This window comes from Pseudophryne corroboree, chromosome 6 (genome assembly GCF_028390025.1).
Source record: "Pseudophryne corroboree isolate aPseCor3 chromosome 6, aPseCor3.hap2, whole genome shotgun sequence".
In the NCBI taxonomy this organism is placed as follows: Eukaryota; Metazoa; Chordata; class Amphibia; order Anura; family Myobatrachidae; genus Pseudophryne; species Pseudophryne corroboree.
In genome coordinates this window covers 267,196,360-267,221,485 of record NC_086449.1, presented here as the reverse complement: position 1 = coordinate 267,221,485, position 25,126 = coordinate 267,196,360, and the positions used below count along the sequence as shown (strand labels likewise).

Genomic DNA, 25,126 nt, shown 5'->3' with positions numbered 1-25,126 from the left:
CATGCATTTGCCTCTAAATGAAAGAAACACATTGACCCCCACATGAAAAAAAACAATTTACCTACGTTACTTAATCTGGGCCAAGCCTTCTGATAGACCGTTTCACTCTGTATCACTGAAAAGCATTTCAGATACTCTTACTGTTTGGGACAGACTCATTAACCTATTAGTAAAGTTTTTTCTCCCATCCTCAAATATTTCTCTATTTGTCGTTTTGAGATTATTTCCTGATCTATGCCCCCACAATTGGTCTGAAATTGGCATTTTAATGATTAGAGATTTGTATGATGATTCCCACCATAAGTCCTTTCAGCAACTTCAAACTCAATATGCTGTTCCTGGAAAGGATTTCTATAAATATTTGCAAATAAGACATTGGGTTTTGAGCAACTCACTGGGGTATATTCAACCCCTATTCAATCCCATCTAAAATTCGACTTTTTCAAGTCGAATTTTAGATAGGACACAGAGGAGGAGAAGGGGGGCGAGCCGCGGGGGGACAGCCGGCAGGCATACAGGAGATCAGCGCTACGGAGTAACGCTGCAGCAGGATGTCACTCACCGCCCGACCTCACGGCAGCTTCCACCCGGCTCCAGCAGCGTACTGGAGCTGGGTGGAAGCTGCCGTGAGGTCGGGCGGGTGAGTGACATCCAGCTGCAGCGCTGATCGTAGCGCTGATCTCCTGTATGCCCGCCGGCTGTCCCCCCGTCTCCCTGCAGCTCCCCCCCCCCCCTCGCCTCCTCTGGGTCCATCTCATTCCGACATCATTTTGATGTCGGATTGAGATAGTCGAAAAAGGGGCCAAAACCTGTCGGATTTTGGCCCCGTTTCGACATCAACACGTGGATCGGCAGCTATTCCGCCGATCCACGTGCTTTTCGACAAGTCGAATGCCTCGACTTGTCGAAAATCGGGATTCGACCTTAAAAAGTCGAAAACTGCCGTCTTTTCGACAGACGGCAGTTTTCGACTGCAATTGAATATACCCCATTGTCTGCACAGCCTCTTCCCTCTCCCCTCCATATGTTTTGTCCGCTGTGCCTCACAAAGGTGGCTTCTCTTTATGGTACAATGCTCTCATATGGCCCGAATCCTCCAAATTTTGTTGGAGACACTGTGGTCACGAGGGTACATTAGTTAACATTTTTTGATCATGTCCACTAATTAGCTTTTTATGGAAAGAGGTCTTCAAATTAATTAATAAAGTTACTGAGGAAATGATTCCTCAAACTCCTGAAAACGCCCTCTTACATTTCTTACCCCTGTCTGTTCAATCTCATAATAAATATATTATTAGACACATATTAATAGCTACAAGAGCCGCTTTGGCCCAATATTGGAAAAGGGCGGACCCTCCTCTTTTATCTAAAATTATTTCTAGTATCTAGCGTTGTTTTGAATTGGAAACTATTGGGTTCAAATAGTCTACGTCGTCTTCTTCACCACTGATTAAATGGCAATCCTGGTCAGTTCATTATATTACCTACAGTATGTAGCTTCAATTAACTCTACAGGCTAAAACACTTGTGCTGTAATAACTCGCTTTAACCCTTTTTTTTTCACTACCCCCTATTAATACAGTTTTCTGGTCCTAACATATTAAACTCATGACAATTTGGTTAATTCTAAAGGGGTGTACACATGGAGAGATGTGTTCCAGAGATGTGTGCTGAGCGAGGGGTGGGGGGTAACTGCTCACTTCACCCAACAGTGAAGTGAGTGATCTGACTAGAATTGGCCTGCATGCAGGCCAATCTAGAGTCAGCGATAGCGACGCGTGGGGCCGTGACTTGCTATCGATATGGGCTATACACACGGAGAGATGTGTGCTTAATTTCTAAGCAATCTAGTCAGAATATTTATTTGTTTATTATATTTTCTAAAAAACAATTTTCCCCTTGCGCTATAAAATAAGATACACGGTATGGCCAGAATTTAAATGATACCAATTCCGATAATTTAAATAATATATTTTAATAAACCAGTTATATTTGACCAGTCACAATTCAATTAAAAATAGCACTTCATATTTAATTTCCCTATGGAGGTGGATCCCAAATAGTGTATACACACAAAATATTATTATAGAATATAAAAAATATATAAAAAACAAAATACCAAGTTGTAGACTAAAAAATAATTTGAAAGTCCATGATCTTAGCACAGAGTCCTTCCTGGACACATCACTACACAGTCCCTACGTGCGGCCGCGGCGCCACCGCCAGGGAAGTGGGGACAGCCGTAACTCAGCTGCCCTGCATGTGGAGCCGTCGTCGACCTTTTGACCCTGTCGACAATCAAAAGGTCAACAGGGTCAAAAGGTCGACACAAAAAATGTTGGTTGTTGTTTTGTGTTTTTAAACCTTTTTTTACCCCAATTTGTTGAGATGCGTCTCCTCGCCAGCTTGCCATGCTTCGGGCGCGGTGGCTCGCTCTGCTCAGCTTCACTAGCCACAAGGTTACTAATGGTGATACAGTAGTTTGTGGCATGGATAGTCTATTTGATGAAATGCGTTCGCTCGCCACGCTTCGGGCTTGGTGGCTCGCTCCGCTTCGCTCGCCACATGGTAATAGTTTGTGACATGGATAGTAAATGCAGCAAAAGTTGTAAAAATTTAAAAACCCCTAAAAAACATGTGTCAACCATACAAAATGGCAAGGCGACTTACACCTTTTGACTGTTGACCTTTTGACCATGTCGACATTTTGATTGTCGACCTTTTGACTGTCTATCTATCAACCACCTCCCAGAATGCAACTGGCAGCTCGACAATGCGGAAGAGAGTGGGAGCCAGAGCAGTTCCTGCTTGCTGTCGGGTGGTTGCTTCTGGTGTCCATCAGCAGAGGGGGCGTGGCCAATGTGCTTCACCCAGCCAATTCACTGTGTGAAAATATGCAAATATCAGAGCTGCCAGGATTAGTTTTTTGACACCCACAGGCAGCTTTGCAGATCCAAGTAACTGCTAACAAAGATGCAGCATCAGTCACAGATCATTTGATTGTCGCATTCCTATGGTCGCGCCGAATGGCACTGGTACCATGTTTTCTGAGTATGGTATTGCAGTCACATACTGAGACATACCCCTAAAATGATCGTGATACTCCTGCATTTTTACCGCCACTCCCCATTATCTCCCTGAAATGGTCCCTGCTTGTCAATCACTTTGCAAATAAATCCTCTTTGCAGCAGCCATTGCTAATGAATCACTGCGCATGCATAGAGCGACTGTGATGCATGCGCAGTAGACCAATATTTACTTCCCTCTGTAAATACCGGCATTGAGTAGAAATCTGAATCAGGCCCAAAATATACAGAGACATTGCACAGTATACATTTATGGAATACAGATGGGGCTAAGGGGGCATGCGCCCCGGGTGCAGGATTTGAGGGGGCGCCGAGGTGCTACAGAGGACCAGGTTTTTTAAAATTTTTTGACCAGCAGTGCTGTGCTGCTCCAGTGAGACAGCAGATGGCTCCCGGGGGCAGTGTCTCTGAGCCATCTGTCTGCCTGCAGCTGGCTCCAATGCTGTGTGGGTGAGCTCCAGTACCTGGGATCACTCCTATGCTGGCAACTGTCTCAAACTCTCTTCTTTGCCACGCAGTGCTGCGAATAGCGTGAGGTGCACCGAGCAATCTGTAGAAGCGAGCTGTTGGTGCTGTGTTTGTCAGCAGGCTATGATCCCGGCTGCCTGCCCAGCACCAACCAATAACAAGCTGCCGGCTGCACACCATTGAGCTAGCTGTACACTTGACAGTGGAACCTAAGAGCCTGGACAACCTCCTCTTACCGAGTATCACTACAGCAGCTTTGTGGTGAGTTTAAAGACAGACTTTATTATCGGCACTGTGCTCCCAGTTAGCAGTATCAACCTCTGCTTTGCCTCCAAGATGGGGTGATTTGGTTTAGCTTATAAGGGGAGTGTAGTGATGTAGTGTACCATATAGAATATGGTATCCGGACTCCAGGTCGACAGCACAAAGGTCGACACACCTTAGGTCGACGCCAATTGGTCGACACACCTTAGGTCGACATGGACAAAAGGTCGACGGGAACAAGGTCGACATGGAAAAAGGTCGACATGAGTTTTTCACGATTTTTTTTCTTTTTTTGAACCTTTTCATACTTAACGATCCACGTGGACTACGATTGGAACGGTAAAGTGTGCCGAGCGAAGCGGTAGTGGAGCAAAGGCACCATGCCCGAAGCATGGCGAGCGAAGCGAGCCATGCGAGGGGACGCGGTGCACTAATTCGGGTTCCCGGTCACTCTACGAAGAAAACGACACCAAAAAAACATAAAAAACTCATGTCGACCTTTTTCCATGTCGACCTTGTCCATGTCGACCTTTTGTCCATGTCGACATTTTGTCCATGTCGACCTAAGGTGTGTCGACCAATTGGCGTCGACCTAAGGTGTGTCGACCTTTGTGCTGTCGACCCTCAGTCCCAGACCCATAGAATATGCAGAGTAGTAATGTATTGTAGTATATAGGGGCATGTAGTGCACTGATATGGTGTAGCATATAAGGGGATGTAGTCAGGGCCGGCGCTTCCATTAGGCAGCTTTAGGCAGCTACCTATGGTCGCCGAGACCTGAGGGGGCAGCCCGCTGAGACTGCCTGTTAGAAAAATGAAGGATGTCTCTGAAAGAGAGACATCCTTGTCCTAGATTAGGGGTTGGCGGGCATAGGAGCAGCGCAGTATGTCATCAGCTGCTCAGGGAGTCAGGCACAAGTAATTTCAGCCATAGAGATCAGTGCCAGCAAGAGTGAACGCAGAGCTGACAGGCAGGCGCCAGAGACAGAGGAGGACAGCGCGTCACCCGCCGCCCGAACTTCCAGGTTCCCTGCAGGCGTCTTTGTGGCATTGCGCTTGCGCAGAAGCTGCAGCTGTACCCAGCCAACGCTTTCAGCTCTGAGTACTGCATTCTTGCCATCACCGGCTGCTGGACAAACAGTGCCTGACTGGAGCTGCCCCCACACACAGTATAGTCACTGGACAGAGTAGAAGAAACAGATCTGAGGTGAGGAAAGAATCTCCCCTCAGCATACACAACCACCACTGCCGGCACAGTGCTGGATCCTGTATCCCCCCCAATGCTCTCTTCCTCCCCAATGTTCCCAGGTGAGGTTGTGTGTCCCAGCTCCCCCCTGATGTCCCTAAGTCCTATGTACCTCTTCCCCACCCTGATGTCCCATGGTCCTATTTACCTCTCCCACCCACCCCGATGTCCCTAGGTCCTATGTACATCTTCCCCCCTCTGATGTCCCTAGGTCCTATGTACCTCTTCCTCCCAATGTCCCTAGGTCCTATGTACCCCCCCCCCCCCCCGATGTCGCTAGGTCCTATGTACCTCTCTCCCCCCCTCGATGTACCTAGGTCCTATGTACCTCTTCCTCCCTGATTTCCCTAGGTCCTATGTACCTCCCAAATTGAAAAAGGGAGGGTGAAATCCTTAATGGCGCTTCTAGTAAACCGATTGCTGCCTTCTTGGTCCAACGGTGAACTTATCCCAGGTAGTACAAAAGTGGAACAGAAAGAGTTGTGGTGGTGTGGACTAGATGGCGCTATCGCTCAAGCGGTGATGGTGAATATGAGAGTGCTCAAAAAAATACTTAGCTGTGCCGTCACCGGACGGAAAGTCAAGGGTGTTCAATGTTCAATCTTTGATAGAGAGCTCAACCGTGTTCAAAAAATAGGAAAATGAAACAGAAGTATACAATGTGTAGTATTGTCGCGTGAAACAAAATGAGGCAATAAAGTAGTCTACGGTTTTTGCCGATAGGCTAGTAGGCTTCACTAGGCAATGTGAATGGTCAGAGAATTGGTGATCTTTTTAAACCAACAAATTGAGACAGTGTTCTCATATAAACACACCTGACTTACAAAAAGACAGGTGTTGACATGCCCATAAAGGTATCTTTTCAAGATGTGACGTGCTCTTTATCAATTGGTGGTTGAAGACCAGGATCTAAATGGTATCTGCTATCGTGAGAGAGGGGCGTACCTAACACTCACGTGAGGGAAGGTCGATATCCTCATATAGCGGTTTCTTTCAAGGACATCGTTCCAAAGGGGTTATCATGGTGGTTAAATATCCGATGCTGGAATACTCGACCATATATGAAATGTGAAACAGAAGTACACAATGTGTAGTATATTCAAACAACATGTGGTATCTTAGCCACTGTTTATAGGCGTACCTAATTTCAAAATTATCAGTATCTTTCTATGCTGGTAGTGAAACCATAGAATTCCTAAAAACACACCTGACTTACATAGAGACAGGTGTCTGGACGCCCATAACAGTATCTTTCATGAGATATGGGGTTCTCTATCAGTCAGTGGCGGGTAGCCAAACTTAAAATAGTGAGGGAGGCGTACCTAACACTCACGTGCAAAACGGTTAGTGTCCTCATATAGCGGTTTCTTTCAAGGACCTCGATCCAGGAGTAGTAAAAAGTAACATTTATTCAAAGTACATAACATAAAAAACAGGCTGATCTTAGCGTAAGAGTCCGGCTCTGATGGAAGTGAGAACCGTCTTGGAACAATAAGTGGCCAACTTAGGGGTTCCAAAAAAAAAATATTTCTGACAAGGTCCTACCTTCCTTCTGAGTCCAATAGACAGGTCCGCTGTTGAAGAGCCCCCTCTAAGCCAACGCATTTCGAGTCAGGAGACTCTTTTTCAAGGCATGAGGGTCCAAACAAACAGGTTCCCCTATTTATAGCAAGACATAGTGACATCACTTCTGGTCACATGACCGGAACTGGATGCTGAGAGTTCAGAAATTAAAAGAATTAATAAAATTAATAAAAAGTTCTTCTTACTGTTTAGGATGTATGTTATCGTATAAAACGCTCCATTATTGACATAAAACAATGCTCATTTGGGATTATACCAGTAAAAATAAGGATCGACTCCCCCTATGGGTTGTGGGACATGTAGTAAAAAATGGGAGTAATTCAGGAAAAGGACGTCCATGACCGGAAGCCGCTCGGCTTCCTGGGTAATGTAGTCTATGTATCCACAGGAAGTGGCGCTATTTGCGGCCAGAAAGCTTTGTTACTGACATAGAACAAAGCTTATTTCAATAGTCACATTTATAAACTAAAGTGAACTTTCACTGGGGATTATTGAAAACAAAAGTAATTGCTATAAAGAGAGGCCGGCCGCGGCCGGAAGCCGCTCGCCTCCTGGGTGATGTAGTCTGTTGCCCATCCAGGAAGTCGCGCTGTCCATGGCCAGGGTGGAAGTCCATTTCAGATGCATCTTATTCCCGGAAGTGCCAGCCGCGGCGGAAGTGCCGCTATACTTCTGGGTAATGTAGTTCCCAGTTCTTATGTGTCCATAGCTGTTGAAGCAAAAGTAAAAAAGCCGCTTTGATTCTGGGTGTTGTAGTTTCTTGGTGTAATAAACAGTCACAGCAGGATTAAAGAGTTGATGCTTGCAAAGGTCGTTTTTTTATATAAAAGTTGCGGAGGAAACAACCACAGTTAGTGGTGCTCATTGCTTGATTACTGAAAGAGTTAACAGAAATAATAGTGAATTACATTCTTATTGCTGGTTTTTTGGATATAAATGTTAAGTAAAGAGAAGATAAATTGGAGGGCAATTAAACATGGAAGGCAAGGCAAATTTCACTTGTTAGATAAGTGTTGAGGAATAAGAAGTGACCCAAGTGATAGTAACATGCATTTTAAAAGGATTTAACTTTTAAAGGGCCAGTGTGTAAGAAAACATACTGTGCTTAGAAAATGAAATTAAACATGCTGTGCTTTACAAAATGGAACATGCTGTTTTTAAGGTGAACCTCTATCAGAAAAATATTCATTTTCCATGATCTTAAATGTAGTGGAACAAATAAAGGTGACATATAACGATATAGGTATTATTGGTATGTTTTCACTAAAATTGTAGTATTTTCGTTAAAGGAACCACTTCAATTCAAAATCATGGTTCAGTCCGCCTGGAGTAAGAGTATTGAGTAGAAAGATGGTTTTCATTTCCGACATCGCAAGGTTTTTCTCTGTGTTCTTGTCCTTCCATGTGGCTTTGATGTGTTTGATTCCAATGATTTTTTTTATATGTTGGAGCAACCATATATGGAGCAACCATGTTTGGTTTTAAAATGATTGGAGAGATGATGGGTCTCTATTCCCTTTTTGACATTCCTCAAATGTTCTCCTATTCTGATCTTTAAGGGTCTAGTGGTTCGTCCGATATAACAAAGTCCACAGGAGCATTCAATTAGATAAATAACATTGGCAGTGTGACATGTTATAAAATCTTTGATCTTGAACTTGACTTTGTTAACTGTTACTTCACAATATTTGCTGGTGGAGTCTTTGATGTTTTTACACCCAATGCATAAACCACAGCGATGGAATCCTTTAGTTCTAATAAGGTTACGGGTTGGCATTGGTAACGTGCTTCTTACCAGTTGATTCTTTAGATTCTTGGATTTTCTATAAATAAAATTAGTTTTTTTTGGGATAATGTCCGTAAGAATGGGATCTTTTGTTAAAAGATACCAATTTTTGTTGATAATTTTTTCTATTTTTTTATGTTGGCCATCATATTGGGAGATAAATGCCCACTGGAGTTTATCTGATTTCTTTTCTTTTTTCTTCTTTTCTGGTTTCTTTACAAACAAAGATGTGCGATCTATCATTTCTACCTCACAAATGACTTGATCGAGTACTTTTTCTTTGTATCCTTTCTTGAGGAAATTCTCCTTCATTTCTAAAGATTGCTGTTTAAAGACCTTTTGGTCGCTGCAATTCCTATGAACTCTTAGAAATTGGCTTTTGGGCACCCCTTTTAGCCATAGGGAGTGATGTTGGCTGTCTGTCGGGATGTACGTATTGACGTCTGTTGGTTTATGATAGATCATAGTGTTCAAAATGTTATTTTCCTGATAAATGGTCAAATCTAAAAAATTGATTTGTTTATTACTGGTGACCAAGGTGAATTGTAGATTTACGTCATTTTCATTCAACGATTCAAAGAATTTTTCCAGATCTTCTAGTGGAGATCTCCAGAAAAGGAGAACATCGTCTATATAACGAAACCAATGTGTGAGGGGTCCACCCAAGCTATGCCGCCATGAATGGCTCTATTCTCCCAAAAGCTCATAAATAGATTGGCATAGCTTGGGGCAAATTTCGTCCCCTTGCAGTACCGTTCTTTTGTAGAAAAAAATCACTGTTGAAGAAAAAAATAATTATTCTTTAATATAAAGTTGATTGCTTCCAAGGTAAAATCCTTTCTCTCTTTTGTTAGGTCCGTCTTGTCAAGGAACCAAGTGATGGCTTCCAGTCCCTGTTCGTGTCTGATACAGGTATACAGGGATGTCACATCGGCGGAGGCCATATACATGCCTTCTTCCCACTTGATATTTTGAAGTATCGTGATGACATCACCTGTATCTTTCAGATAGGAGGGGGTGGAAGTGACGAGAGGCTGTAGGATGGAGTCTACCAGGGAGGAGAGGTTAGATGTTAAACTCCCAGTGCCAGCAATAATGGGCCTCCCTGGGGGATCTACTAGGCTTTTATGAACTTTAGGAAGTATGTAAATGGTGGGAGTAACCGGATCTTCTATATTCACAAATTCATATTCTGTTTTTGATATACCTTGGCTTTGCTGATGTTTGTCCAAGAGTTTAAGGAATTTCTCTCTGATTGTGTTAGATGGATCACTTTTAAGCTTAGTGTATGTTTCACTATCTGCCAGCTGTGTATTGACTTCCTTAATATAATCCTCACGGTTTAGTATAGCAATACCACCGCCTTTGTCGCAAGGTTTGAAAATGATCTCTCCATCTTTGCTAAGATCCTCGATGATCTGCCTCTCCCGTTTATTGAGATTGAATCTCATCTTAGGTTTTTTAAGGTTCTTAACTTCTTCCAATACCAGTTTGGAGAAGGTCTCAATAAAGTTCCCTTTAACATGAGTGGGATAAAATTTGGACTTTTTCCTTCTTTTGCTGGAATTCTCTTCCTCCGGAGTTGCAGGGGTGCCAGATGTTTCTTCTGAAACTCCTGTCTCGGTTCTATTGTCCAATTCCTTTAAGGCAAATAACGACTTTGAAAAATATATTGATATCCAAAAGTTTATTAGAAAAATTACTCTAAGGAAATTCTTTGCCTTAAAGGAATTGGATAATAGAACCGAGACAGGAGTTTCAGAAGAACCATCTGGCACCCCTGCAACTCCGGAGGAAGAGAATTCCAGCAAAAGAAGGAAAAAGTCCAAATTTTATCCCACTCATGTTAAAGGGAACTTTATTGAGACCTTCTCCAAACTGGTATTGGAAGAAGTTAAGAACCTTAAAAAACCGAAGATGAGATTCAATCTCAATAAACGGGAGAGGCAGATCATCGAGGATCTTAGCAAAGATGGAGAGATCATTTTCAAACCTTGCGACAAAGGCGGTGGTATTGCTATACTAAACCGTGAGGATTATATTAAGGAAGTCAATACAGAGCTGGCAGATAGTGAAACATACACTAAGCTTAAAAGTGATCCATCTAACACAATCAGAGAGAAATTCCTTAAACTCTTGGACAAACATCAGCAAAGCCAAGGTATATCAAAAACAGAATATGAATTTGTGAATATAGAAGATCCGGTTACTCCCACCATTTACATACTTTCTAAAGTTCATAAAAGCCTAGTAGATCCCCCAGGGAGGCCCATTATTGCTGGCACTGGGAGTTTAACATCTAACCTCTCCTCCCTGGTAGACTCCATCCTACAGCCTCTCGTCACTTCCACCCCCTCCTATCTGAAAGATACAGGTGATGTCATCACGAAACTTCAAAATATCAAGTGGGAAGAAGGCATGTATATGGCCTCCGCCGATGTGACATCCCTGTATACCTGTATCAGACACGAACAGGGACTGGAAGCCATCACTTGGTTCCTTGACAAGACGGACCTAACAAAAGAGAGAAAGGATTTTACCTTGGAAGCAATCAACTTTATATTAAAGAATAATTATTTTTTCTTCAACTGTGATTTTTTTCTACAAAAGAACAGTACTGCAATGGGGACGAAATTTGCCCCAAGCTATGCCAATCTATTTATGAGCTTTTGGGAGAATAGAGCCATTCATGGTGGCATACCTTGGGGTGGACCCCTCACACATTGGTTTCGCTTTATAGACGATGTTCTCATTTTCTGGAGATCTCCACTAGAAGATCTGGAAAAATTCTTTGAATCGTTGAATGATAATGACGTAAATCTACAATTCACCTTGGTCACCAGTAATAAACAAATCAATTTTTTAGATTTGACCATTTATCAGGAAAATAACATTTTGAACACTATGATCTATCATAAACCAACAGACGTCAATACGTATATCCCGACAGACAGCCAACATCACTCCCTATGGCTAAAAGGGGTGTCCATAAGCCAATTTCTAAGAGTTCATAGGAATTGCAGCGACCAAAAGGTCTTTAAACAGCAATCTTTAGAAATGAAGGAGAATTTCCTCAAGAAAGGATACAAAGAAGAAGTACTCGATCAAGTCATTAGTGAGGTAGAAATGATAGATCGCACAACTTTGTTTGTAAAGAAACCAGAAAAGAAGAAAAAAGAAAAGAAATCAGATAAACTCCAGTGGGCATTCATCTCCCAATATGATGGCCAACATAAACAAATAGAAAAAATTATCAACAAAAATTGGTATCTTTTAACAAAAGATCCCATTCTTACGGACATTATCCCAAAAAAAACTAATTTTATTTATAGAAAATCCAAGAATCTAAAGAATCAACTGGTAAGAAGCACGTTACCAATGCCAACCCGTAACCTTATTAGAACTAAAGGATTCCATCGCTGTGGTTTATGCATTGGGTGTAAAAACATCAAAGATTCCACCAGCAAATATTGTGAAGTAACAGTTAACAACGTCAAGTTCAAGATCAAAGATTTTATATCATGTCACACTGCCAATGTTATTTATCTAATTGAATGCTCCTGTGGACTTTGTTATATCGGACGAACCACTAGACCAGTGATTTTCAACCTTTTTTTAGTCACGGCACACCGAATAATATTTTAAAATTCCCAGGGCACACCATCAGTTCCCTACAGAAAAAAAACAAAAAACACACATTGGCCCTCACAGTAAAGAAAAATCCACACATACATTGGCCTACACAGTTGCTCCCCACATAAATCATGTTGCTCACACATAAATCAATCACATTTCTCCCCACATAAATCGTATTGCTCCCCACATTAATTATTCACATTGTTCCCCCCATAAATCCATATAAATCCTTATTCTCCCCACATAAATCTTATTGTTCCCCACAGGAGAAATAAAATAACAAATATTAGCCCCTACCGGTCAGCTGTCCTCCTCCCTGTCCCTCGGTTGCAGGCGTTCATAGTGGAGTGCTGCAAATACTGAGCAGGGGGCGGTTGGGCAGGTGTGGATGTGGGTTGTCAAGGAAAGCTGTGTATGCAGGCGGGAACTGGAAGATGTGTAAGCAGGCAAGTGGGCTGGCTGGGTGGTAGACGCGGCAGCAGTGACCTATGATATCACACCGCTGCGTCTTCAAGTCATAGGTCACGGCCGGAGCATGACTGATCCTCTAAAAAGAGCCCGGGCCAACAGTTCACTCTGAAGGTGCAGGACACTGCTCTGGCTCCGCGGCACACCTTGCAACTGGTCGCGGCACACTAGTGTGCCACGGCACACTGGTTGAAAAAGCCTGCACTAGACCCTTAAAGATCAGAATAGAAGAACATTTGAGGAATGTCAAAAAGGGAATAGAGACCCATCATCTCTCCAATCATTTTAAAACCAAACATGGTTGCTCCACCCAACATATAAAAAAATTCATTGGAATCAAACACATCAAAGCCACATGGAAGGACAAGAACACAGAGAAAAACCTTGCGATGTCGGAAATGAAAACCATCTTTCTACTCAATACTCTTACTCCAGGCGGACTGAACCATGATTTTGAATTGAAGTGGTTCCTTTAACGAAAATACTACAATTTTAGTGAAAAAATACCAATAATACCTATATCGTTATATGTCACCTTTATTTGTTCCACTACATTTAAGATCATGGAAAATGAATATTTTTCTGATAGAGCAGAGGTTCTCAAACTCGGTCCTCAGGACCCCACACAGTGCATGTTTTGCAGGTAACCCAGCAGGTGCACAGGTGTATTAATTACTCATTGACACATTTTTAAAGGTCCACATGTGGAGCTCATTATTTCAATTGTGCTTCTATGAGGAGACCTGCAAAACATGCACTGTGTGGGGTCCTGAGGACCGAGTTTGAGAACCTGTGTGATAGAGGTTCACCTTAAAAACAGCATGTTCCATTTTGTAAAGTTGTGTTTAATTTCATTTTCTAAGCACAGTATGTTTTCTTACACACTGGCCCTTTAAAAGTTAAATCCTTTTAAAATGCATGTTACTATCACTTGGGTCACTTCTTATTCCTCAACACTTATCTAACAAGTGAAATTTGCCTTGCCTTCCATGTTTAATTGCCCTCCAATTTATCTTCTCTTTACTTAACATTTATATCCAAAAAACCAGCAATAAGAATGTAATTCACTATTATTTCTGTTAACTCTTTTAGTAATCAAGCAATGAGCACCACTAACTGTGGTTGTTTCCTCCGCAACTTTTATATAAAAAAACGACCTTTGCAAGCATCAACTCTTTAATCCTGCTGTGACTGTTTATTACACCAAGGAACTACAACACCCAGAATCAAAGCGGCACTTTTACTTTTGCTTCAACAGCTATGGACACATAAGAACTGGGAACTACATTACCCAGAAGTATAGCGGCACTTCCGCCGCAGCTGGCACTTCCGGGAATAAGATGCATCTGAAATGGACTTCCGCCCTGGCCACGGACAGCGCGACTTCCTGGATGGGCAACAGACTACATCACCAAGGAGGCGAGCGGCTTCCGGCCGCGGCCGGCCTCTCTTTTTAGCAATTACTTTTGTTTTCAATAATCCCCAGTGAAAGTTCACTTTAGTTTATAAATGTGACTATTGAAATAAGCTTTGTTCTATGTCAGTAACAAAGCTTTCTGGCCGCAAATAGCGCCACTTCCTATGGATACATAGACTACATTACCCAGGAAGCCTAGCGGCTTCCGGTCACGGACGTCCTTTTCCTGAATTACTCCCATTTTTTACTACATGTCCCACAACCCATAGGGGGAGTCGATCCTTATTTTTACTGGTATAATCCCAAATGAGCATTGTTTTATGTCAATAATGGAGCGTTTTATACGATAACATACATCCTAAACAGTAAGAAGAACTTTTTATTAATTTTATTAATTCTTTTAATTTCTGAACTCTCAGCATCCAGTTCCGGTCATGTGACCAGAAGTGATGTCACTATGTCTTGCTATAAATAGGGGAACCTGTTTGTTTGGACCATCATGCCTTGAAAAAGAGTCTCCTGACTCGAAATGTGTTGGCTTAGAGGGGGCTCTTCAACAGCGGACCTGTCTATTGGACTCTGAAGGAAGGTAGGACCTTGTCAGAAATATTTTTTTTTTGGAACCCCTAAGTTGGCCACTTATTGTTCCAAGACGGTTCTCACTTCCATCAGAGCCGGACTCTTACGCTAAGATCAGCCTGTTTTTTATGTTATGTACTTTGAATAAATGTTACTTTTTACTACTCCTGGATCGAGGTCCTTGAAAGAAACCGCTATATGAGGACACTAACCGTTTTGCACGTGAGTGTTAGGTACGCCTCCCTCACTATTTTAAGTTTGGCTACCCGCCACTGACTGATAGAGAACCCCATATCTCTTGAAAGATACTGTTATGGGCGTCCAGACACCTGTCTCTATGTAAGTCAGGTGTGTTTTTAGGAATTCTATGGTTTCACTACCAGCATAGAAAGATACTGATAATTTTGAAATTAGGTACGCCTATAAACAGTGGCTAAGATACCACATGTTTTTTGAATATACTACACATTGTGTACTTCTGTTTCACATTTCATATATGGTCGAGTATTCCAGCATCGGATATTTAACCACCATGATAACCCCTTTGGAACGATGTCCTTGAAAGAAACCGCTATATGAGGATATCGACCTTCCCTCACGTCAGTGTTAGGTACGCCCCTCTCTCACAATAGCAGATACCATTTAGATCCTGGTCTTCAACCACCAATTGATAAAGAGCACGTCACATCTTGAAAAGATACCTTTATGGGCATGTCAACACCTGTCTTTTTGTAAGTCAGGTGTGTTTATATGAGAACACTGTCTCAATTTGTTGGTTTAAAAAGATCACCAATTCTCTGACCATTCACATTGCCTAGTGAAGCCTACTAGCCTATCGGCAAAAACCGTAGACTACTTTATTGCCTCATTTTGTTTCACGCGACAATACTACACATTGTATACTTCTGTTTCATTTTCCTATTTTTTGAACACGGTTGAGCTCTCTATCACAAGTTGAACATTGAACACCCTTGACTTTCCGTCCGGAGACGGCACAGCTAAGTATTTTTTTGAGCACTCTCATATTCACCATCACCGCTTGAGCGATAGCGCCATCTAGTCCACACCACCACAACTCTTCCTATGTACCTCCCCCCCGATGTCCCTATGTCCTATGTACCCATCCCCCACCCCTGATGACCATAGGTCCTATGTACCACTTCCCCCCCTGATGTCCCTAGGTCCTATGTACCTCTTCCACCCCCTGATGTCCTAGGTCCTATGTACCTCTCCCCCCCCCGATGTCCCTAGGTCCTATGTACCTCTCCCCCCCCTCCCAATGTCCCTAGGTCCTATGTACCTCTCCCCCCCCTCCCAATGTCCCTAGGTCCTATGTACCTCTTTCCACCCCGATGTCCCTAGGTCCATTGTCCCTCCTCACTCTTCCCCCGTCTTGTGCCCAGTGTCCTGTGTCACCCTTTCCCCCTCGTGTACTGTACATGTCCTGTGTCACCTCCCCCATGTCCCCAGGTCCTATGTCCCACCTCCCCCCTGAAGTCCCTAGGTCCTGTCTCCCTCCTTCCCTTTTCCACCATCTTGTGCCCATGTCCTGTGCCACCCCCTCCCACTCAGGTTCCCAGGTACTGTGTCACCCCTTCCCCCTCATGTCCTCAGTGCTTGTGTCACCCCCCCAAATCCTGTTTTGTCCCCCTCATGTCTCAAGGTCCTGTGTCCCTCCACTCCCTCTCTCTACCCTCATGTCCGCAGGTCCTGTGTCATCTCCTCCACCTCATTAGTACTGTACTTGTCCTGTGACACCTCCCACCATGTCCCCAGGTCCTGTGTAACCTCCTCTCCCTCATGTGCCCAGGTCCTGTGTCACACCCCCTCTTATCCCCATGTCCTGTGTCCCTTCATCCCCTCCTACCCACCTCATGTCCCCATGTTGCCCCTCATGTGCCCATGTCCTGTGTCACCGGGTTCATCCATCTCTTCAGGGGGGCAGAAAGCTCAAATTTTGCCTAAGGTGTTTAGAAACCTTGCACCGGCCCTGGATGTAGTGTAGTGATGTAGTGTACCATATAGGGTATTCAGTGTAGTAATGTACTGCAGTATATAGGGGCATGTAGTGCACTGAAGTGGTGTAGCATATAAGGGGATGTAGTGTAGTGATGTAGTGTAGCATATAGGGTATGTATTGCAGTGTATAGGGTCATGTAGTGATGTAGTTCAGCGCGTAGGGGATATAATATAGTGATGTAGTGCAGTGGATAGGGGAATGTAGTGCAGTGATGAAGTGTTGTGATATAGGTGGTCATTCCGAGTTGTTCACTCGCTAGTAGTTTTTAGCAGCCGTGCAAACGCTATGCCGCCTCCCACTGTGAGTGTATTTTAGCTTAGCAGAAGTGCGAACGAAAGGATCGCAGAGCGGCGGCAACATTTTTTGTGCAGTTTTAGAGTAGCTCAATACCTACTCAGCGTTTGCGATGACTTCAGACTGTTCAGTTCCTGTTTTGACGTCACAAACACGCCCTGCGTTCGCCCAGCCACGCCTGCGTTTTTCCTGGCACGCCTGCATTTTTTTTTAACACTCCCTGAAAACGGTCAGTTGACACCCAGAAACGCCCACTTCATGTCAATCACTCTGCGGCCAGCAGTGCGACTGAAAACTTCGCTAGATCCTGTGTGAAACTACATAGTTTGTTGTAATATTACGCCACGCGTGCGCATTGCGCCACATACACATGCACAGAATTGCCTTTTTTTGCCTCATCGCTGCACAGCGAACGAATGCAGCTAGCGATCAACTCGGAATGACCCCCATAGTGCAATATATGGGGATACACAGGGGGGCATGTAGTGGAACACGCTGCTGAGGGGCATGTGACGCTTAGGGCATTTGGGGCACATAGAGGAATATTGGTGGTCATTCCAAGTTGATCGCAGCCAGCAACTTTTTGCTGCTGCTGCGATCAACTAGCACACGCCTATGGGGGAGTGTATTTTAGCTTAGCAGGGCTGCGATCGCTTGTGCAGCCCTGCTAAGCTAAATAAAATTTCAAGCAAAACTAGACTAGGCCTATACCTACTTACCCTGTGCGATGGATCCAGCGATGATGAACCCGGCATTGACGTCACTCCTCCGCCCCCCGTTCTCCTGGACACGCCTGCGTTTTACTCACCACTCCCCGAAAACGGCTCCAAATGATCCGGATCCGCCCTGGAACGCCTTTTTCCTGTCAATCTTCTTTGCGGTCCATGCTGCGACCGCTTTCTTCTTTAGATGCGGCGTAACCCGGCGACCCCTGTAGCCGGGCAACGTTGCGCATGCGCACTGCGGCCGCCGCGCATTCCACACCTGTTTGCACCGCAGCGATAAACCGCTGCGTGCGAACGGGTCAGAATGACCCCCATTGTCCAATAGTATCCCCCCCTTTTTTTTTTTTTTTAATGTTTGACAATCTGACAGGGTTTGCTTGTTTTTTTATTGTTATTTATATATATATATATATATATATATATATATTGCATTGTATAAGTCCGCACTCACAGCTATATCACAGTCATCAGTGGGGTGCTCCACAAGGAGGCCTGTATAGACTTCCACATAAACCAGATTATCTTCAAGACCCTGCTGAGGGTCTCAAATAGAGGGCACTCACCAATCACTTTCCAAAGATAAAAAGTTTTATTTAGACCATTGAAGTCATCACATACATGTCGACGTTTCGGCTTCGCAGAGCCTTTTTCAAAACCACCACAGGAGACATCTGTTCAGCACGCCAGAGAGCAGTAAACTGACATCTGCCTCCCGGGCTCCCTTATATAACACAAACCCAATCACCTTAATGATTTAATTACCTGATTGCCTAGAGCAGCCCTGTCCCAGTGTTCCATATAATCACTGGAGCAGGTAACCAATTAGGACATAAATAACAACCGATACTGATGTACTGCAATACAGGGCTTTATTAAATACCTGTACTGGAAAGACCGACATATCACATACTTACAGCACTGTGTTTAATGTGTAAAACTCGCGGTATGACCGGAAGCGCATCATATGCGCTCCTCTGTTCACCGCTGTGCGTTCCACTGACATCGACCGGAAGTGCGTCATATGCGCTCAACCGGTAAGCACTGTGCGTTCCATCAGTACTTCCACCTAGGCACAAATCGTGTGTCTCATAGGGGAAAAATGAACATAGTCATCATCTCCATATTTTAAGCTAATGGTTATACTCATAAATCATAGTCTGACACATTAGACCTGCCATCACATAGGCTGCGGTCTCATAGACTAACTATATATAGGAGCCCGGAAGACAATGCACACATAGGGGGTCATTCCGAGTTGTTCGCTCCTTAAAAATCTTCGCATCGCAGCGATTTTCCGCTTAATGCGCATGCGCAATGTTCGCACTGCGACTGCGCCAAGTAAATTTGCTATGCAGTTAGGAATTTTACTCACGGCTTTTTCATCGTTCTGGCGATCGTAATGTGATTGACAGGAAATGGGTGTTACTGGGTGGAAACAGGCCGTTTTATGGGCGTGTGGGAAAAAACGCTACCGTTTCCGGAAAAAACGCAGGAGTTGCCGGAGAAACGGAGGAGTGTCTGGGCGAACGCTGGGTGTGTTTGTGACGTCAAACCAGGAACGACAAGCACTGAACTGATCGCAGATGCCGAGTAAGTCTGAAGCTACTCAGAAACTGCTACGAGGTGTGTAATCGCAATATTGCGAATACATCGTTCGCAATTTTAAGATGCTAAGATTCACTCCCAGTAGGCGGCGGCTTAGCGTGAGCAAATCTGCTAAAATCCGCTTGCGAGCAAACAACTCGGAATGACCCCCATAGTCCCTTTAGAAGTATATACATCTCCTATATATTTGCCTTAGTCTGTGACTCTGTGCCCGTAACGCTGGGCGGAGTCACAGGCACAGATCTGGGCGGCTGGATGCAGGGCAGGAACAGTCCCCTCCCTCTGTCCACCCATCCCCGCCCAGTCCCCTCCCCATCTCCGCCCCTTCCCCTCTCTCCCCCTTCCCCGTACACTCCCTGCTGCACCTGGTGGTGACACTGCAGCCGAGGACTGTAAGCGGCGCTCTCACCGCTGCCTGCCGCACAGTGTGGAGGAGAACCAACGCTGACAGCCGCACCCGCGGCACACACACCACCCACCACCTCCACCCGCCGCACACGGCCCGCGCCAACCACAGAATCCACCCCACCCAACCACGGCACACGGCCCACGGCATCCCGCACCCTCCCACCCGCGGCATCCACCCAACCCGCGGCACTCCCGCCCCCTCCCCCACCCATGGCACGCACCCCTCCCCCACCCGCGACACGCACCCCTCCTTCACCCGCGGCACCCCTCCCCACCCGCGGCACACACCCCTCCCCCACCCGTGGCATGCACCCCTCCCCCACCCGCGGCACGCACCCCTCCCCCATCCGCGGCACCCCTCCCCCACCCGCGGAACGCACCCCTCCCCCACCCGCGACACGCACCCCTCCCCCACCCGCGGAACCCCTCCCCCACCCGCGGCAGGCACCCCTTTCCCACCCGCGACACACACCCCTCCCCCACCCGCAGCACGCACCCCTCCCCTACCCGCGTCACGCACCCCTCCCCCACCCGCGGCACCCCACCCGCGGCACGCACCCATCCCCAACCCGCAACACGCACCCCTCCCCCACCCGCGCCATGCACCCCTCCCCCACCCGCATCATGCACCCCTCCCCCAGCCGCGGCACCCCTCCCCCACCCACGCCATTCCCGCCCCCACCCCCCGCACACACCCCTCCCCCACCCGCGGCACTCCCACCCCCTCCCCCACCCGCGGCATTCCCCCCCCTCCCCCACCCGCAGCACCCCTCCCCCAACCGCAGCACACACCCCTCCCCCACCCGCTGCACTCCCGCCCCCTCCCCCACCCGTAACACCCACACCCCGCAAAACCCCATGCCCCTCCCCCACCCGCACCACCCCCACCCCTATACCAACCTCTCCCCCCGCTACACCCTCCACCCCACCCGCAGCACCCCCCCACCTCCCCCACCACCAACGCACTGGCTAAGGTCTGGCAGGACGGGTTGTTTCAAGTGCAAAGGCTGTACCACCTGTAATTCGATGTTGAGTGGTAAGGAATTCCGGCACCCACATAACGGTACGAAAATTCGTATCCGTTATAACCTATCCTGTATAAGTGCCTTCGTCATCTATGTGATAATATGCCCATGTGGTCTCTACTACACGGGTATGACGAGTAGACCATTCAGGGATAGAATGGCAAACCACCGTTATTCAATCAGAGCTGCGATCCAGACAAATACTACTGATAAACCTGTTGCCAAACATTTTCTTCTCCATAATCATCAGGTTTCAACTCTGCGGTGTATGATCATCGATCAGGTACCGGAATTAACAAGAGGTTGTGATAGGGTCCTAGCGTTAAAAAAACTTGAGTCATAATGGATATACAGACTGGACACCATCACACCTCGTGGACTCAATAAAAATAATCCACTAAAGATCTTCATACATTAGACGGGGATCGTTTTCGATCCTGATATAGTCTTAGCAAGAAGTGTCTATTTTAAATAATTGAATATTTAGAAATAGTAATACTCTTTTCTCTATGCAATTTAAACCTTTGTTTGTTGTTTTTTTTCTTCTATGTAGGTATTTACCATTGTGCATCAGCATGACAGGTTTTCTGATGCACTGGTATATTTGTATGTATATACTTCTAAAGGGACTATGTGTGCATTGTCTTCCGGGCTCCTATATATAGTTAGTCTATGAGACCGCAGCCTATGTGATGGCGGGTCCAATGTGTCAGACTATGATTTATGAGTATAACCATTAGCTTAAAATATGGAGATGATGACTATGTTCGTTTTTCCCCTATGAGACACACGATTTGTGCCTAGGTGGAAGTACTGATGGAACGCACAGTGCTTACCGGTTGAGCGCATATGACGCGCTTCCGGTCGATGTCAGTGGAACGCACAGCGGTGAACAGAGGAGCGCATATGATGCGCTTCCGGTCATACCGCGAGTTTTACACATTAAACACAGTGCTGTAAGTATGTGATATGTCGGTCTTTCCAGTACAGGTATTTAATAAAGCCCTGTATTGCAGTACATCAGTATCGGTTGTTATTTATGTCCTAATTGGTTACCTGCTCCAGTGATTATATGGAACACTGGGACAGGGCTGCTCTAGGCAATCAGGTAATTAAATACAATGTAACACCAGGATGGCTGCATCACCTTTTGCATGCTCCTGATCATCTCCATAAAACAGCTGAAATTCACCACAACTGACCCATAAATCATCGTAAATATCCAAGGACTTACCTTTAACTTGTTCTACTCTACGCGGACATCTGATCAAAACCAACGGATTGCATTCCTGCGCTGAGATACACACTAGATTGAAACCTCTGCAACTCTCCACTTAGAAGTCCTTCAGTTTGGAATTTACTGTGCTCTGCATTGGACATCCCAGACAAGGTACTGTGAACTACAACCTATATTTGGCTCCATCCAGCCCCTCACTTAGACATCATTCACCTCTGTTCTCTGAGCAAAAAATAACTGACTTCTTGCATTAATCAACTAATATACAGTATATTCAGGCTCTGAATCACTGAAGGGTCACTGCTCACTTCAATTTGCAGGAGCCATTCCAAAGGACACATGTTATCACTACCCCCCACAAGAAATTTACTTCAAAGGCCTCTCACACTGAGATCTTTCACACCTACACAACATGAATTGGATTCTAACACCTCTCCACAAGCCTGCTTTTGACTAAATCAGCAACAGAAAAAGCAGTTATTTTATTTACAGTATCACTTGTTTCAAATATACCCATTGTATTAAGGAGCAGCAATAGGTTACAGCAACAACGATTATTGCGATTACAATCTAAGATGGCGCCGCAGATGGCTGCCTCGGAGCTACGCAGCTCAGCCAAAATACCTGTTTCCCCTTGTTTTCCCTTGCCCTTGTTTACCCCACCGGTGACCAAATACAGCAGGGAAGCCCTCCTTAGTTGGAGCGCTCCCGAGGTGCTTACCACACGTTCGGGCCCGTCGACGGGCAGATCAGCGGCCCTTGCAGCCCTCGCTGCCCTTGCTGCCCTGTGTGGCAAGGATGCAGACGTTGTGGACACCGAAGTGGATGACCGAGCGGCCGCACCCCCCCGCAGCCCAGGTGGCGACTGGCGGATGGATCACCGGCCCCGGAAAGAGAATGACGGAGGCCCTCATGTCGGCCCTAGTAGAAGGACCTGGACTCAGAGGAGAGGCTGTCGCGCAGGCGCCCTAGTGAGGTGGCGGCGGCGAGGGCACCGGTCTGCACTACCCGCGATCCTGCTTTCGAATGTGCGCTCACTGGCAAACAAGTTCGACGAATTGTCCCTCCTTCTGGGCAGCGCAGGGTCAGACATTACAGGGTCATCTATCCTCTGCTTTACGGAGACGTGGCTGGACGACCATATTGCGGACAACCCGATGTCTCTGCCGGGCTTCAGTCTCTTCAGGGCCGATCGCTCCAAGGTTCTCTCAGGAAAAACTAAGGGTGGTGGCATCTGCTTCTACATCAACGACGGATGGTGCACCAATGTCACGATCATAGGCAAATCATGCAGCCCTCACCTGGAGATGCTGAGTATCAACTGCAACCCCTTCTATTCCCCCCGGGAATTTGCCTCAATTGTCCTTGTGGGAGTGTACATCCCCCCCCTCGCCTGCGCGAACGAAGCCCTGCACCACCTGGCCATATGTATATCCGACATAGAACAAAAACACCCAGACTCTCTGCTTATAGTACTGGGTGACTTCAACAGAACTAACCTGAGCAAGGAGCTACCTAAGTACAAACAACAAGTCACGTGTCCCACTAGGGAAGGGCGCACCCTTGATCACTGCTACACTACCCTCAAGTCTGCCTTCCGGTCTATCCCGCGTGCTGCACTCGGCCTATCTGACCACTGCCTCGTCCACCTACTCCCTACCTATACACAGAAGCTGAGAGCAGTTAAGCCTGTCGTTAAGACTGTCAAGAAATGGACCAATGAGGCCAAGATGAAGCTCCAGGCCTGCTTTGACTGCACGGAATGGGGGGTCTTTGAAGCCTCGGCAACCGACCTGAATGACTTGACAGACACTGTCACATCCTACATCAGCTACTGTGAGGACATGTGTGTACCTACCAAGACTTACCGCATTTACAACAACAACAAGCCCTGGTTCAATGCCCAGCTCAGGCAACTTCGTCGAGCCAAAGAGGAGGCCTATAGCAGCGGTGACAGAGCACTATACAACCGTACTAGGAACTCTCTGACTAAAGGAATCAGGCTAGCAAAAAAGCGGTTCTTGGACAAGCTGACAAACGATCTCTCCACCAATGACCCCGTATCTGTATAGAAAGGAATGCAATCCATAACCAACTATAGGAAAACATCAAAGTCCACCGCCATGCACCAAGACCTTGCAGATGAACTGAACCACTTTTATTGCAGGTTCGCAAAAGAAGTCCCCTGCAACCCAAACAATCACCTCTACGATGCCCCGAACACCGACGGCCAACCCCAGGCACTGCAAGTCACCCAAGAAGAGGTGGAGGCATTGTTCAAAAGGACCAAAACCAGGAAAGCTCCGGGTCCTGACGGAGTGTCACCATCTGCCCTAAGAGCATGTGCGGGTCAGCTCGCCCCCATATTCACCAAGATCTTCAATAAATCGCTGGAGCTACAGAAAGTCCCTTCCTGCCTCAAAAGGTCTACTATAGTCCCGGTCCCCAAGAAACCCACTATCACGAACCTGAACGACTACAGGCCGATAGCACTGACGTCTGTGGTCATGAAAACGTTCGAGCGTCTGGTTTTGAATCACCTGAAAACTGTGACTGGCCCCCAACTGGACCCCCTGCAGTTCGCCTATCGCTCGAATCGGTGTGTCGAGGATGCAGTCAACCTGGGCCTGCACTACATTCTACAGCACCTAGACATTCCCGGTACCTACGCGAGGGTCCTGTTTGTCGATTTCAGCTCGGCCTTCAATACAATCGTCCCCAGCATCCTCCACCCCAAATTACTTCGCCTAGGGGTCCCAGAAGCTACCTGTTCCTGGATAATAGACTTCCTGACAGATAGGACACAGGTGGTGAAAGCTGGGGAATTCACCTCTCAAGCGCGGTCCATCAGTACAGGGGCCCCTCAGGGCTGTGTCCTCTCACCCCTGCTCTTCTCCCTGTACACAAATGACTGTACCTCAGAGGCGCAATCAGTAAGGATCATCAAATTCGCCGATGACACCACCGTCATCGGCCTCATCAAGGATGGGGACGAATCGGCCTATAGACGGGAAGTAGACCGGCTGGCCCAGTGGTGCATCCACAACAACCTTGACCTCAACCCCCTCAAAACTGTCGAGATGATAGTGGACTTCAGGAAGAAGTCATCTAGTGCACCTCCGCTAACGATTGCTGACAGTGTGGTATCGCTAGTGGACTCCTTCAAGTTTCTAGGGACCACAATCTCCAGGGACCTTAAATGGGGGTCCAACACTGACGCCACTGTTGGGAAAGCGCAGCAGAGGTTGTTCTTCCTCAGGCAACTAAGGAAGTTCAAC

The 25,126-nt window shown here is 46.2% G+C and overlaps 1 protein-coding gene across 2 annotated transcripts in view; it reads left to right on the top strand.

The window, feature by feature from the left end:
- Positions 1–25,126, top strand: part of LOC134932005 (transient receptor potential cation channel subfamily M member 7-like) — a 359,306-nt gene that overhangs the window by 140,519 nt on the left and 193,661 nt on the right. The gene's annotated exons all lie outside the window — the stretch shown is intronic.